This window comes from Ipomoea nil, unplaced genomic scaffold (genome assembly GCF_001879475.1).
Source record: "Ipomoea nil cultivar Tokyo-kokei standard unplaced genomic scaffold, Asagao_1.1 scaffold3321, whole genome shotgun sequence".
NCBI classification, from domain to species: Eukaryota; Viridiplantae; Streptophyta; class Magnoliopsida; order Solanales; family Convolvulaceae; genus Ipomoea; species Ipomoea nil.
In genome coordinates, this window is record NW_017619749.1 from 4,991,211 (window position 1) to 5,008,288 (window position 17,078).

The 17,078-nt window shown below is 35.0% G+C and overlaps 1 long non-coding RNA gene across 1 annotated transcript; it reads right to left on the reverse strand.

Annotated features, from left to right (window-relative positions):
• Positions 1 to 1,217: 1,217 nt before the first annotated feature.
• Positions 1,218 to 16,722, reverse strand: LOC109170476. Its single transcript, XR_002052445.1, has 3 exons — positions 16,365 to 16,722; positions 16,102 to 16,189; positions 1,218 to 1,575 (listed from the first exon to the last, which is right to left on the reverse strand). It is a non-coding gene; the product is annotated as an uncharacterized LOC109170476 (long non-coding RNA).
• Between the last annotated feature and the right edge of the window lie 356 nt (positions 16,723 to 17,078).

The window sequence follows — 17,078 nt, forward strand, 5'->3', positions numbered from 1 at the left end:
GAACAACCGAACGGTATTGGATTATTGTATACCGAACGGTTCGATAAAAAATCGACCCGAATTGTTCGGTAAAAAATTGAACTGAACCAAATACTGTTTGATTTTTAAAAAAAAAATATAATAATAATAATAATAATAATAATAATAATAAATAAATAAATAAATAAATAAATAAAAAGTAAATCCAAATCCCTTGCTGCTTGCTCTGCCGTTCAGCTCATATTCTCACGGGTATTTCTCGTAAATGTTTTATTTGATTTATTTATGGTTTGTTATCAAAAGTTCTATATTATGTGTTATGGTATTTACATAGTCCATATCCAAAGTCTAATATATATCAAAATAGCAATCCAAAGTTCAAACAGTATTCGGTTCGGTTCGATTTTCACCGAACAATTCAGTTCGGTTTAAGTTTTTACCGAACCGTTCAGTATACAAGAGTCTATTACCGTTCGGTTGTTCAGTATATTACCGAATCTAACTAGCTTGCTACGGTTCGGTTTGAGAAAACTTGGTATTTAATTATTTATCCCACTTGAGTGGTATACAATATGTATCTAAGAGAAGGCAACCCCTAATCAAGTTGTTCAAATAATTGGTTTCATAATTACAAGATTTAAAGCTCAACTCAATGAGATTATATCTATTTATAGCCTTCTTAGTTGAGCCAATTAACAATGAGCAAGCTAGACTAGCTAGTTGACCTCTTTGTAGTTCTTTGCCAACTAGAATTACAAAACAAATTTCTTCTAAGATATATATTTGAATAGCAACACATATTTCCTCGTAAAACAAAGTAGGTCTTTGAGAACTTAACAAAAACTTGTGTGAGATTGTCTCATAAGTTTCAATCCTCAAGACATGTCTAATCTTTAATTAATGAGGTCAAAGATCTGACCCATTAATTAAAAAATTAACCAATTAATCAAATATCCGACTCGCTTCAAAAATTGAAATCTATAAAACGGTCTCACACGTACCAGTGTTACCCTAAGTGCTTAGATTTCATTCATGACTTCTTTGATGGGCCGACATTAACGTGAAGAACTAATATATGGTCCAATAAACCCAATAAAGTCTTATTCCAACTTTACATTTTGATATTTTTTTTTTTAATAATGGCCATATTTAATTAATTAAAGAGAAAATGGTCAAATAGACCTCTAAACTTTACAAGAAAAGTCAATTAGTCTCTTGAACTTTTGAAAAGTTCAATTAAACACATAAACTCATCATTTTAGTGCATCCCACCCCTTGATCCGGTTAACCACCCGATAGCATCCGGTCAAAGCTTATGCGGCAGTTGACTTTTCAATATTATTAATATATGATTTGCCACGTAAGCAAAGTGTTATGTAACATTAATTTGAAAGATGATATATAATTACAACCTTAGCAATATTATGTAACATCTGGACAATTCGCAGAGCCGTGGTTGAATCCAAACCGGATGTTGGTTCATCCAAGAACAGAAGTGATGGGTTTAGCAGAATTTCATTGCCAATGCAGACTCGTTTCCTTTCACCTCCAGATATTCCCCTGATAAGTGCCCCTCCAATTATTGTGTTCTGGCACCTGAAAATCATTGTCCTTAATAAATTTCTTTGCCTTGACAGTTGACACCATTCTTGGGAAAGTGACAGACAGCAAAATTAATAACCTTAACAAAACTGAAGCCTCATAGGAGTTATTTTGAATATGATAGGATAAGATCGAATGAATAATACGCGCCATGCACGTTAGAGTCTGATGAATTTTTAAAGAATACTACAATAACTGCAGATTGAGAATAAACTTGGCAATCTAGAACAGCATATCATACAGATTTTTAGTCCCCTTAATTAGTTTCTAGAACAGCATTATATTGTTAGTACTAGAACATGGACCACCAGCCTGCACAGTGGTAAGACGACTCTTAAAGTTTTTTTTTTTTTTTTTTCTAAAGATTACACACCGCCCTATATATTCTTAAGTCAATAATATTTGTTCTTGAAAAGGGGGTTTTGATTGAGTGGTCAGAAGTTTGTTCATTCACAGAAGAAAAAATCTGTATGAGACCAATTTTACAAAGTCTCAACAACTTGTATAGTTGTATGCCTTCTTCCCTTTTACATGTTACTTCATTATTGGAGTTTATCATTCACTACTTCCCATATAATATTCTTATTTCTCAATATCAATATGATATAATTGTCCCAAAATAAGTGACCAAGTAAGTGAAGTATGATAGATTCTCGTAATAAAATGTCACGAATTTAACTTTTATCAACATCCTTTAGTCGAATTTTACTCAATGCACACAATCAGATAGTAATTATTGTAAATTTCCAATTACTCGATGTAACTTTTATGCTTTAAAAAAGTTTGAACCAATACACACGAATTGAACACGACATTAATTTCTAGTGTTAGGATCAGATATAAAAAATCAGAATAAATTCATGGAACGTTCCATGAATTGGTATACCTGATGTATACATACTATACCTAGCCAAAACTATGTAGCTTGACCCCAAAGAAGCGTTATGCTTAAAGTAGCTCGAGAGAATGTAATATGTTTGTTGAGGAAATGAAGGTTGAAAATTTTGAAACGGGCAGCTGCTGACCTGGCCAGAATTCAAGCCACATAATTTGCCTCAGTCTGTATGGACTATATAGTTTGAGATGAGTAAATCTAATTAAGGTTGCGAAGTTGGCATAAATAAAATTAGAGAAAAAAATGAGCAATATATTCATAATGGTCTGTTTGGTAAAATAGTTAGCTTATAGGTCAATTTTGGTTTATTTGACGACTATTAGTTGTCTGGCTTGGTCAATATAAGTGTTTGATTAATTAGCTTGTTGTATTTCAAAATGCTAAAATTTAAAAATCTACTCAAAGCAACTTTTTCAATTAGCTTTTTGAGAAATGAAATTATACCAAACAGCTATCAGCTTACAGCTAATTTACCAAACACTTTTCTACAATCAAATAATGTTATCAACTAATTATACTCTCTAATAACCCAATCAGCTAACAGTCATTTACTAAACAGGGTCAATATCTACCTTCAACTACTAACCGGGAGTGCGTACGGTGTAAATATCACTTATATGTAGTAAAATGCAAACTACACATGCAAGAGAGCTAAATGATACTAAGAAGACCTTGTACAATGATTGAAAGTGCATGTGACAATAATCGAATCCGTGACTCTAATACGAGAATTATGTGCCACTCACTAACTTGATCACCAACCAAACACACCCTTAATGTACTAAAATATTATAATGCATGCATATCATGGTTAACAACATGTATGATGTAAAATGTTCATAATATTTGTTAATATTACTTTATTGATAAAATAATAATTTTTTAAAAGGTGATGTGAAAGTAGGACAATTTTTAAAGGGTGAATTGCAGTCTAAGTTTGTAATGTTGTGTTGGGGATTGTGGGGGAGCAGGAATGACAGTGTTTGGAGGGGTTTGCGTTTTAATGGTGAAGCTGTTCACCATGAAACTTTAGCTTACTGGACTAATTGGAAACAAGTGAGCATATGTGAAAGGGATGCTGATGGGGCACAATCTGGTGCTGTTGCTTGGAAACTGCCAACGATGGGAAGAGTCAAGTTGAACACGGATGCCGCGTGAAGGGCAAAATGTAATGGGGCTCGGTTGGGTGTTACGAGATGACGGGGGCTTGTTCTTGGCTGTTCGGAGTGTTCGTATCGTAGGACGGCACACCGTTGTACAGGCGGAGATGCTTTGCTTGAGAGAGGCGCTAACGTGGTTCAGAGACACGGAAATAGGGGATGTTGACGTTGAGACTGATTCATAATTATGTTACTATGCTCTAAATTTTAGTCCTTTCTTTTCTACATTTGATTTTTTAGTAGATGATGTAAAGCATGTAGCCTAAGCGGAGTTAGCTTTGGTTATGTTAGGCGATATGCGAATCGCTGTCCACTCTTTAGCTCGGGGTGGCAGGTTGCGAGGAGTGGCTTGATACGCCTCTTTGTTATCTTGTTCTGATTCTTTTAGCGGATGCAATGAATTAAGTGGTTTCTTCCAAAAAAAAAAAAAAAAGTTTGAAAGTAAAAGAAGATTTGATGGGTACAGTGGAAACAAGGTCCACCTTGCAAGGTGAATGCTGATCCTAAATTATATATTTTTAGTATTGAAAGTGTGAACATCTAGAATATAAATTGTGTTATGAACAGATACTACATTGTAATTGAGTCAGTAGCATTCAAAAAAAAAAAAAAGAATATAAATTGTGTTTCTAAGTTTTGAATTTGTGAATACAATACAGGTCATCACAAATTGTGTATCTTTGGACCCAGCTCCACCTTATAAGGTGCATCCGATTCCACAGAATAATTTGCTACGGACGACGGCAAATTATGCCGTGGAACCGTGTCTACTTGCAAGGTGGACACGGTTCCAAAACGGCATCGTTTTGGTGGAAAACGACGCCGTGTCAATTAAAAAAAATTGTTTTCTTTTTTTCATTAACGGCGTTTGTCATCAAGAAGTCTATGTTCATAATTACTGAACTCTATGTTTATAAATTATAATGATAAAACTCTATGTTCATAATTTTTGAACTTCATATTCACAATTATTGAACTCTATATTGTATAGAACTTTATGTTCATAATTTTTTAACTCTAGAAGTCTATGTTCATAATTATTAAACTCTATGTTCATAATTATAAACTCTATGTTCATAGTTTTTGAATTTCATATTCACAATTATTGAAGTTTATATTCACAATTACAGGACTCTATCTTTATAATTATAGAACTCTACGTTCACAATTACAGAACTCTATGTCGTAATTATAGATCTAAAATAGTCCTTGATTATAGTGATTTTTCTCAATTTCGTCTTAAACGGCTTTGATGACCAAATATCGTCCCAGACTTTTGTATTTTTACTCATTATAGTCGTCCTTTTATTAATCCGTTAAGTTGGTGTTAAATAGAGGGTCAATTATGTAATATCAATACTTTCTTTCCATTCTAGTCGTCCTTTTAGTTTTTCTTTTAAGAAAATATTTTACAAACAATGATAAATAAAATCTTTAAAGTTATAGTACCACATGTGTACATCTAGACATTAGCTATTAATTTGAGCAATTATTTGCATAAATTCAAGCAATGATAACATCAAAATACTTAAACGATCCCAACCATATATTTAATTGCACTACTTAAACGATTCAAACCATATATTTAATTGCACTATATAATATTTGATGTTTAATTTAAATAATTATATATCTATTCAAATATTCTTAATATATTACAACAAATCTGATGCACGAGTGAAAATACTAGTGGAAGAAACAAAATCTTTCTATACCACTTCTTAGTTCTCCCCCTTCCCTCACAACAACCTTCCTTCATATTTTCTTGAAACATACATTTTTAAAACATGTATGCACAACAATCTGCAAATTATTGTATGGACCAGGTCCACATAATGTTATGTGGACCATAATAAAATGTACATTTTTAATATATTAAATGTACATTATTTTTGTACTGAATGTACATTATAAAATATAATGTACACTTATAATAAAAATAATGTACATTTCCTGAACATAATGTACATATGTACATTATTTTTGTACTGAATGTACATTATTTTTGTACTAAATGTACATTATTTTACAGTTGACAAAATATGATTCACACAACTTGTGTGGACCATGGTCCATACAATAATGATTGACAACAATCACAACAGGACACCCATCATTCTGAGCTCGCCCAAATACGAGAAAACAATGGGAAATTGAACAAAAGAATGAAGAGAAGAAAGGGGGCAATGAATAAAGTTTTTGAAGGATCCCTCCACCGTCGCCCAGGATCTCTGTACAAACAGCAGGCGATGAAGTTTCTGAAGCCCCTTGAGGCCGTGGGCGGTGCCTCCGGCGAGCCGGACATACAAATGGCACACATGAGGGTAGCCCAATCGCCTTATTTGCCGCTGTTGAACGGAAACCTTCCCAAGTAGAATTCCGGGATAATGCTGACCCCTAGGCTCCATATATCGCCAGCGTAGTCATTGTACTGGTCATGATTCAGATCGGAGTTGATCCTCTCGGGGCTCATGTAGGCAATCGAGAGGCCGGAGAGAATTTGGCGGGTGAGATCCGCTAAGGAGGGTGACGGCAAACGGATAACCGCCGGCCGTCTGGGGCGGAACTAAAAAGTACACTTCACTTCTCGATCAATGATAAAATATTAGAAAAATATTTTTTGAAAAATTGGCCGCCATTATATTAGTTCCATTCCATTAATAAACTTAAATTCGAAAACGAAACTTTATTACCAAGGTATGTACAAAAAATAAAAATATTATTTTCAACGATAAAAATAATATTTAATGTGATACATAAGGATTGATTGTCTATTGAACTTTTAGTATATATATATATATATATATATATATATATATATATATATATATATAAAGAGAGAGAGAACGTATATGAGTATTCAAGAAATTTATGGAACTTATTGTAAAACTTGATAAGAATAGAGGCAAAATTTTTATGATTAGACAAATGGAAAAAGTCTATAGAGAAAGTTAAAATATTTTGAGGTTGAATTGTGAGATTTTAACTATTTACATTATTGAAAAATCTACAACAATTCTAATTTGATAGAGTCTAAAAAATGAAAATATACACAATGCAATTAAAAAAAAAAAAGAAAAGAGTTTTTCCAAAATGGTCCCTCGACTATTTCTCAAAGTATATTAGGCGTACAATAGGTAAACGGACGAAAATGCCCTATATTTTAACACTGAGGTAATAGAAAACTTAACGGATGACCAAATTGGGTGAGTTTTTGAAAGTCGAGGGACCAGATTTGGTGCAATTGAAAGTTGAAATGTAAAATTAAGAATGAGCAATATTCGAGTGACCATTTTTGGAAAAAAACTCTTGAACTCTATATTCACAATTACAAAAATCTCTGTTCATAATTCTAAACTCCATATTCACAATTATTAAACTCTATGTTCATAATTATAAAACTCTATATATGTTCATAATTACAGAACTCCAAATCGGCGCAATTAAGTTTGGGTTTTTTTTACTATTTGGTTTATTGTAAATTGATGTATTTTTTAACTTGTCTTAAAGACAAATTATACTATGAAATCGTGTCTACTTTGCAATGTGGACACGATTCTAAAATTGTTCATAATTATGAATATATAGTTCAAAAATTATGAACATATAGTTCTATAATTATGAATATAGAGATTCAATAATTGTGAATATGAAATTAAAAAATTATGAATATATAATTTTATAAGTATGAACAACTTCGAAAGTAATTAAACTTACTTTTAACTGTAATTTAAACAATATTATCTCAATTCAAAAATTCATTCTTCATAACAAAAATATTCTTACAAATTTGTTCTTTCTAATCTATTAGATCAAACCAAAAAAATAACGTATATCCTAATGCATGAATACTGGAAATTAAAAATACACATTCATTCAATGTACATAATATTTTAGGAATCATGGGCATCAAATACAGAAGAACAAAATGAGTACAAATATACCCAATATTACGTCATAATCTTGCCAACTTCAAAGGATATGTGCAAGAAGTTAAACCATGAATACCTCTTACTGTGGAAAAAGAGACATAACTAACTGCTAGAAGAACAGGAACGACTATATTGGAAAGATACATCAATATGTCGTTCTCACTATCACCAACTCGTCTCAAAACTATTGTCAAACTGAGTTGCAATTCAAGAAATTAAATATATATATTAATTATAATTTTTATAACGACACATTTTGAAATTAATTTAATATACAATAACTAATATCGACTATTATTTAAAATAGTAAAATACCTGAGAAAGTCAATCAAGATAGCATGATCATCTACCTTCTTTCAAAATGGGAGATAAAGTAAAAAGTAAAAATTAAAGTAACAATGAGTACAAGTGTACCCCTACTAGTAAAGGCAGAAATGACAGGGAGTATGGCAGGGAGTCTGCCCCTATGTCTTCAAAGGAAAAAGGGACCAAGACTAGTGGCACTAACCCTATAAACCGGAGCAACATAGAATAAGCAATCCTATCTAGCAACACACGCCTATGTGAGCGTATCAACACAATAAAATGTCTATACGGCTCATTAGTATGTCTTGTATTAATTTTGCCAAGCAAAATTGATGTCAAAAGAAATAAGACAACAATAACTACTAAAATAGAAATGGCTGAAAGCTGAAATGGAAAAATTTATATATTAAAAATTTACAAGATAAACACAAAATTCCAAGAATAAAAACGACAGATCAAAGATAGCATATAACACATCTCCATGTTCGGGAGATGTCTGCATGAGTAATATAGGAATATCTTGCAAAAGATTAGTATACTAAGTTTACATAAAAAGTGGCAAAAGAGTATCAAATTATAAAATATGTGCGAAACTCGAAAACGTCCCATCCCTATCAGAGGGGGACAACAATCCACTGATGATGGGGTGTCGAGCTATCAGGACAGACGTAAGAGCACCACCTAATATCAATGGGACCCAATTATCAAAGTCAACTTGGGTCACTTTCTTGAGTGCATCACCAAGCAAAGAAATGATCCAATCAAAGTCCCTCTTGTGAATGAAATTGATAAATATAGTATTTCCCCACTTACGACATCACAGAAGTTGGTGGTGTATGCCGTGTTTAATTTCCGATACCAAGCCCTTGAAAGCTCGCGCGAGCTTTCAAAGGCTTGGTATCGGAAATTAAACACGGCATACACCACCAACTTCTGTGATGCCGTAAGTGGGGAATTACTATAGGGTTAGGGCCACTAGTATTGGTCCCTTTTTCCTTTGAATCCATAGGGGCAGACTCTCTGTCATACTCCCTGCCATTTATGTCTTTACTAGTAAGGGTACACTTGTGCTCATTGTTACTTTAATTTCTACTTTTTACTCCATCCCCCGTTTTGGAAAAAGGAAGAAATTCATGCTATCTTGCCTAACTTTATCACTTCGTCAAGTATTTTACAATTTTAAATATTATTCGATATTACTTATTATATTAAATTAATTTCAAAATGTGTCGTTGTAAAAATTATTATTAATATATATATATTTAATTTCTTGAATTGCAACTTAGTTTGACAATTGTTTTGAGACGAGTTGGTAATGCTGAGAACAACATATTGAGGTATCCTTCTAATATAATCGTTCATGTTTTTCTAGCAGTTAGTTATGCCTCTCTTGCGATAGCAGGAGGTATTCATGGTTGGACTTCTCGCACATATCCTTTGGATCGGAAGTGGCAAGATTAGGACGTAATATTTAGTATATTTATATTCAATTTGTTCTTCAATATTTGATAACCATGATTACTAAAATAATATGTATATTGAATGAATGAGAATTTTTAATTTTCAGTATTCAGGCATTACGGTATATGTTATTTGTTTGGTTTGATGTAATAGATTAGAAAGAATAAATTTGTAAGAATATTTTTGTTATAAGAATGTATTTTTGAATTGGGATAATGTTGTTTAGATTACTGTAGAAAGTAAGTGTAATTACTTTCGAAGTTGTTCATACTTATAAAACTATATATTCATAAATTTTGAATTTCATATTAAGAATTATTAAATCTCTATATTCATAATTATAAAACTATATGTTCATAATTTTTGAACTATATATTTATAATTATGAACAGTTTTAAAATCGTGTCCACATTACAAAGTAGACACGATTCTATAGTATAATTTGTCCGAAAGACAAGTTAAAAAATATATCAACTTATAATTAGCTTAAATATTTTTTTTTTTTTAAAAAAAAACCCAAACCTAATTGGGCTGATTTGGGTTGTTTTGAACTTTTTAAATATTTGAGCTTCTTGTAAGCCGATATACTTTTTAGAAAAGAAGGGAAGGGGGAAACCCAAAGATTACATAACTGGCTCAGATACTTGTCGCCAGATTGGTAGTCCAAATCTATCCTCCTCAAGAATTTGAATCAAATCATCTGGGCATCCTCCAGTATAGTGGTGCCTCTGTTGAAACCAGACTTTTTAGCTATACGATCTGCAGCTCTGTTTTGTTCTCTTGTCACTAAGGAGAGGTGCCATTCAGATAGGTGGCCAAGTTCTCTTTTGCAGGCGTGGACAATATTGCTTGCAACGCTATCAACACTTGTGCCTAGATTAACAGCTTCAACAATACTTTTAGAGTCCATCTCGAAGCATACTTGTTTTAAGCTTTGTGAGTTCGCCAATTAGATCCCTTTTAACAAAGCCCAAGCTTCCGCAGCTTTGACCGAACAGACTCCTATGCCATGAGAGAACCCCTTGAGCCAAACACCTCGATCATCCCTAATGAGACCCCCACATCCAGCTTGGTTGGAAGCAGGTTCGCAGCACCCATCGACATTAATCTTTACCCAACCTGTGGGGGGTTGATTCCATGTTAGTAGTTTCCATCTTGTGATGATGTTTGCAGCCCTCGTTTTCCTAGATCTTGCAAAGGCATCATTTATCTCTGTTGACTGCATCTGGATCCAATAGCTCTTGTAGTTAAGGCCTCCAAACACTTCTTTTGGAACTTGAACATTTAAAGCACTACAAAGTTTTCCAAATCCCCTTCTTTCTCTCGCTCAAACAATTAAACAAACCGGCTCAACATCCAACTTCACCACACTTAAATTGAATCCTAAGATCTCTAATGTCAGCATTTTTCATAACCTAGACTCTTGTTTCCTAACGGGGTGCCACATTCTATCCGATCCCCTAAAAGAAGCTTCGTTCCCGAAGCTAAAATCAATTTGAGTATATAAAACCAAACCGGAGTGGCAGTTAGTAGAGAAAAACAGTTAAGAAAACATGCTTGAATTTCAAAAAGTTTGACCTTGCGAAAAGAGAGAATAAGATATTTAATTTTAAGCTTAGGAACGACACTAGTCAAGAATAGTGTCATGATTATCAAGGTTACAACCTCGGAAATTAAGCTATCAACTTGCATACGACCATCTTGAGAAGAAAACAGGATCAAGATTTAAAAAATAGTAAGAATTTTCAACAAGAGAGTATTCGATTCCACAAGAAAAACGAGGAACTTGACCTTACAAGGTCATTTGCTCAAGCAATAACACTTAACATAAGTAGGGCACTCTCCCTTAACTCTTGCATACACAATTCTAGTTCCAAACCACATGCTCCAAACACATCTTTTGGAACTTGAACATTTAAAGCACTACAAAGTTTTTCAAATCCCCTTCTTTCTCTCACTCAAACAATTAAACAAACCGCCTCAACATCCAACTTCACCACACTTAAACTGAATCCTAAGATCTCTAATGTCAGCATTTTTCTCACAACACGGACTTTCCAAGTCTCTTTTTTTCATTCAACCTAAAGGGAACTCACATCCTCACAACGACTCCCTAAAGAGTCCACAAATTAAATTAAGGCCTCCAAACACTTCTTTTGGAACTTGAACATTTAAAGCACTACAAAGTTTTCCAAATCCCCTTCTTTCTCTCGCTCAAACAATTAAACAAACCGGCTCAACATCCAACTTCACCACACTTAAATTGAATCCTAAGATCTCTAATGCCAGCATTTTTCTCACAACACGGACTTTCCAAGTCTCTTTTTTTCATTCAACCTAAAGGGAACTCACATCCTCACTACGACTCCCTAAAGAGTCCACAAATTAAGGCCTCCAAACACTTCTTTTGGAACTTGAACATTTAAAGCACTACAAAGTTTTCCAAATCCCCTTCTTTCTCTCGCTCAAACAATTAAACAAATCGGCTCAACATCCAACTTCACCACACTTAAATTGAATCCTAAGATCTCTAATGTCAGCATTTTTCTCACAACACGGACTTTCCAAGTCTCTTTTTTTCATTCAACCTAAAGGGAACTCACATCCTCACTACGACTCCCTAAAGAGTCCACAAATTAAGGCCTCCAAACACTTCTTTTGGAACTTGAACATTTAAAGCACTACAAAGTTTTCCAAATCCCCTTCTTTCTCTCGCTCAAACAATTAAACAAACCGGCTCAACATCCAACTTCACCACACTTAAATTGAATCCTAAGATCTCTAATGTCAGCATTTTTCTCACAACACGGACTTTCCAAGTCTCTTTTTTTCATTCAACCTAAAGGGAACTCACATCCTCACTACGACTCCCTAAAGAGTCCACAAATTAAGGCCCCCAAACACTTCTTTTGGAACTTGAACATTTAAAGCACTACAAATTTTTCCAAATCCCCTTCTTTCTCTCGCTCAAACAATTAAACAAATCGGCTCAACATCCAACTTCACCACACTTAAATTGAATCCTAAGATCTCTAATGTCAGCATTTTTCACACAACACGGACTTTCCAAGTCTCTTTTTTTTCATTCAACCTAAAGGGAACTCACATCCTCACCACGACTCCCTAAAGAATCCACAAATTAAGGCCTCCAAACACTTCTTTTGGAACTTGAACATTTAAAGCACTACAAAGTTTTCCAAATCCCATTCTTTCTCTCGCTCAAACAATTAAACAAATCGGCTCAACGTCCAACTTCACCACACTTAAATTGAATGCTAAGATCTCTAATGTCAGCATTTTTCTCACAACACGGACTTTCCAAGTCTCTTTTTTTCATTCAGCCTAAAGGGAACTCACATCCTCACCGCAACTCCCTAAAGAGTCCACAAATTAAGGCCTCCAAACACATCTTTTGGAACTTGAACATTTAAAGCACTACAAAGTTTTCCAAATCCCCTTCTTTCTCTCGCTCAAACAATTAAACAAACCGGCTCAACATCCAACTTCACCACACTTAAATTGAATCCTAAGATCTCTAATGTCAGCATTTTTCAAAACCTAGACTCTTGTTTCCTAACGGGGTGCCACATTCTATCCGATCCCCTAAAAGAAGCTTCGTTCGCGAAGCTAAAATCAATTTGAGTATATGAAACCAAACCGGAGTGACAGTTAGTAGAGAAAAACAGTTAAGAAACCATGCTTGAATTTCAAAAAGTTTGACCTTGCGAAAGGAGAGAATAAGATATTTAATTTTAAGCTTAGGAACGACACTAGTCAAGAATAGTGTCATGATTATCAAGGTTACAACCTCGGAAATTAAGCTATCAACTTGCATACGACCATCTTGAAAAGAAAACAGGATCGAGATTTAAAAAATAGTAAGAATTTTCAACAAGAGAGTATTCGGTTCCACAAGAAAAACGAGGAACTTGACCTTACAAGGTCATTTGCTCAAGCAATAACACTTAACATAAGTAGGGCACTCTCCCTTAACTTTTGCATACACAATTCTAGTTCCAAACCACATGCTCCAAACACATCTTTTGGAACTTGAACATTTAAAGCACTACAAAGTATTTCAAATCCCCTTCTTTCTCTCGCTCAAACAATTAAACAAATCGGCTCAACATCCAACTTCACCACACTTAAATTGAATCCTAAGATCTCTAATGTCAGCATTTTTCTCACAACACGGACTTCCAAGTCTCTTTTTTTCATTCAACCTAAAGGGAACTCACATCCTCACAACGACTCCCTAAAGAGTCCACAAATTAAAAAGGCCTCCAAACACTTCTTTTGGAACTTGAACATTTAAAGCACTACAAAGTTTTCCAAATCTCCTTCTTTCTCTCGCTCAAACAATTAAACAAACCGGCTCAACATCCAACTTCACCACACTTAAATTGAATCCTAAGATCTCTAATGTCAGCATTTTTCTCACAACACGGATTTTCCAAGTCTCTTTTTTTTCATTCAACCTAAAGGGAACTCACATCCTCACTACGACTCCCTAAAGAGTCCACAAATTAAGGCCTCCAAACACTTCTTTTGGAACTTGAACATTTAAAGCACTACAAAGTTTTCCAAATCCCTTTTTTCTCTCGCTCAAACAATTAAACAAACCGGCTCAACATCCAACTTCACCACACTTAAATTGAATCCTAAGATCTCTAATGTCAGCATTTTTCTCACAACACGGACTTTCCAAGTCTCTTTTTTTCATTCAACCTAAAGGGAACTCACATCCTCACTACGACTCCCTAAAGAGTCCACAAATTAAGGCCTCCAATCACTTCTTTTGGAACTTGAACATTTAAAGCACTACAAAGTTTTCCAAATCCCCTTCTTTCTCTCACTCAAACAATTAACAGACCGGCTCAACATCCAACTTCACCACACTTAAATTGAATCCTAAGATCTCTAATGTCAGCATTTTTCTCACAACACGAACTTTCCAAGTCTCTTTTTTTCATTCAACCTAAAGGGAACTCACATCCTCACTACGACTCCCTAAAGTGTCCACAAATTAAGGCCTCCAAACACTTCTTTTGGAACTTGAACATTTAAAGCACTACAAAGTTTTTCAAATCCCCTTCTTTCTCTCACTCAAACAATTAACAAACCGGCTCAACATCCAACTTCACCACACTTAAATTGAATCCTAAGATCTCTAATGTTAGCATTTTTCTCACAACACGGACTTTCCAAGTCTCTTTTCTTCATTCAACCTAAAGGGAACTCACATCCTCACCGCGACTCCCTAAAGAATCCACAAATTAAGGCCTCCAAACACTTCTTTTGGAACTTGAACATTTAAAGCACTACAAAGTTTTCCAAATCCCATTCTTTCTCTCGCTCAAACAATTAAACAAACTGACTCAACATCCAACTTCACCACACTTAAATTGAATCCTAAGATCTCTAATGTCAGCATTTTTCTCACAACACGGACTTTCCAAGTCTCTTTTTTTCATTCAGCCTAAAGGGAACTCACATCCTCACCGCAACTCCCTAAAGAGTCCACAAATTAAGGCCTCCAAACACTTCTTTTGGAACTTGAACATTTAAAGCACTACAAAGTTTTCCAAATCCCCTTCTTTCTCTCGCTCAAACAATTAAACAAACCGACTCAACATCCAACTTCACCACACTTAAATTGAATCTTAAGATCTCTAATGTTAGCATTTTTCTCACAACACAGACTTTCCAAGTCTCTTTTTTTCATTCAGCCTAAAGGGAACTCACATCCTCACTGCTACTCCCTAAAGAGTCCACAAATTAAGGCTTCAGACCTAGATTTCCATTCCCATATGCTTATAACCTAAGCTCCTATAGTTAGACTCTTGTTTCCTAATGTCAACCTGAATTCATCCTAAACCACTACATGGCTGAATTCTTGGGCATTTGATTATTTGGGCTTCTTAAATATTTATATTTCAGGTTTGAGCCGAAGAATTCCCTCCAAATTATTTTGTTTGGACCGTGGATTTTGGATATATTCTTGATTGATTGGGCCAAGACTATAAAATTAATTGGGAGAGTTGATGACATTCTATTTATTTCGAGTTTAGTTTGTGTTAGTGGACATCATGGTTACATGGTTTTAGATGCAAATAATTTGTGTTTTAGTCTAGCAGTGGTGCTTTGGGAGGTAAGTTGTTTTGAGGATACTACCGTCCTTAGATTTTGGCAAATTATTGTGGAAGGACCATGATACACATAATTGTGTGGAGCAGGAATACAAACAAAATTATATTATTCAATAGTATATAATTGTGTATTCAATAGTGTATGTATTCCGCGGCGTGGGGCTACTGTACCAGGGCCGGCGCCTACTATACCAGCGTCGAGCAGACACTTCCGGAGGCTGAGCCGGGGACCTTACACTGCTATTTTGATGCTGGCTTCTCTCCAACAGCAGGTGCGACGTAGCCGATGGATCTTTCTTGGCAGCTGCAAATGGAAGGCTTCCCCACTGAGTAGATGCTCTCATGGTGGAAACGCTTGCGTGTAAGAAGCTAGGCTTTGTCATGGTTAAACTAAAGGGGTAACATAACTCTCTACACGGATTGCTCAAACTTACATCTATTCATTTCGCGTTCACAAAGGTCCTATGTAGGTGTAGCGGTAGAAGATTGCTTACAAATTATTGTGTGGACGGACTATGATATCAAATAGGCAAAACTAACCTACGCTAGCTACATTTGACAGCTTTTGAAATTAAAGATAAGAAATAAACAATAATGTGAAAATTTTAAAAACTAACCTGCAGGCTGCAGATCTATTTCTTCTTTTTTTTTTTTTTTTGTTTTGTTTTTCCACTATGTTCTGCGGTGACGTGCCTTTTGCTCAACCTGCAAAAACATTGAGTTTCAGAAAAGAAAAGAGAGTTGAAATCTAAACCCTAGCCAATAGTGATCGAGGTCCTCATCCCACCCAAATCTAAATCATTTACTCAACAGAATACTAAATTTATGGAAGAAATTAGTGAATAAACGTTGAAAAAGATAAGAAAAAAGAAAGCTTTACCAAACCCCACGCTGCAAGAGGAACACCATTTCTGCCGCTTTGCCGGAGTAGGGTCGGAGGTCGCTGCTGCCTCGCCTGAGATTAGCCTCTGCTCGCCACGCCGGAAAAAGGGAAGAAGGGGAGAGGATTCGCCGGAGCTAGAGCGTCGCTGCCGCTGGAGATCGTCGCCGTCACTGCTTCACTGGAGAAGAGGGCCGCCGCCGCTGCTGCTCGTCGGAGATCGAAGGGAGGTTGTCTCACTGTTGGAGCTGCTGCCCGTCGCCGGAGGGACGGCTCCAAGGTCGCCGGTCGAAGTCAGGCGAGAGAGAGAGAGAGAGAGAGAGAAATGAAGAGATATGAAGTGAATGAGAGAGTGAGAAATGGAGAGATATGAAGAGATATTGATGGAAGCTAAGATGAAACCTTAAATCTAATGAGATAAATGAGTGTATAGGGACACGTGTCAGAATAATAGGTCCCCAAGCAATATTTAAAAAAAAATTACTGCCCCATGAGTGTTAAGGATAATGATAAATTGATAATTGTACCTGTCTATTGAAGTTTGATTTCTTGTCTTTATAGGAAATAAGGAGAATTAGGGTTAAGGATGGAGAATATGCCTTTCAATGTTTTCCTAGCTAATTACAACTCATTATACAGTACCCGGTAATAAATATGTTTTTTTTTTTTGAGATGTTTAAAACGAGATCAATATCGACTATAAAATAATTAAAA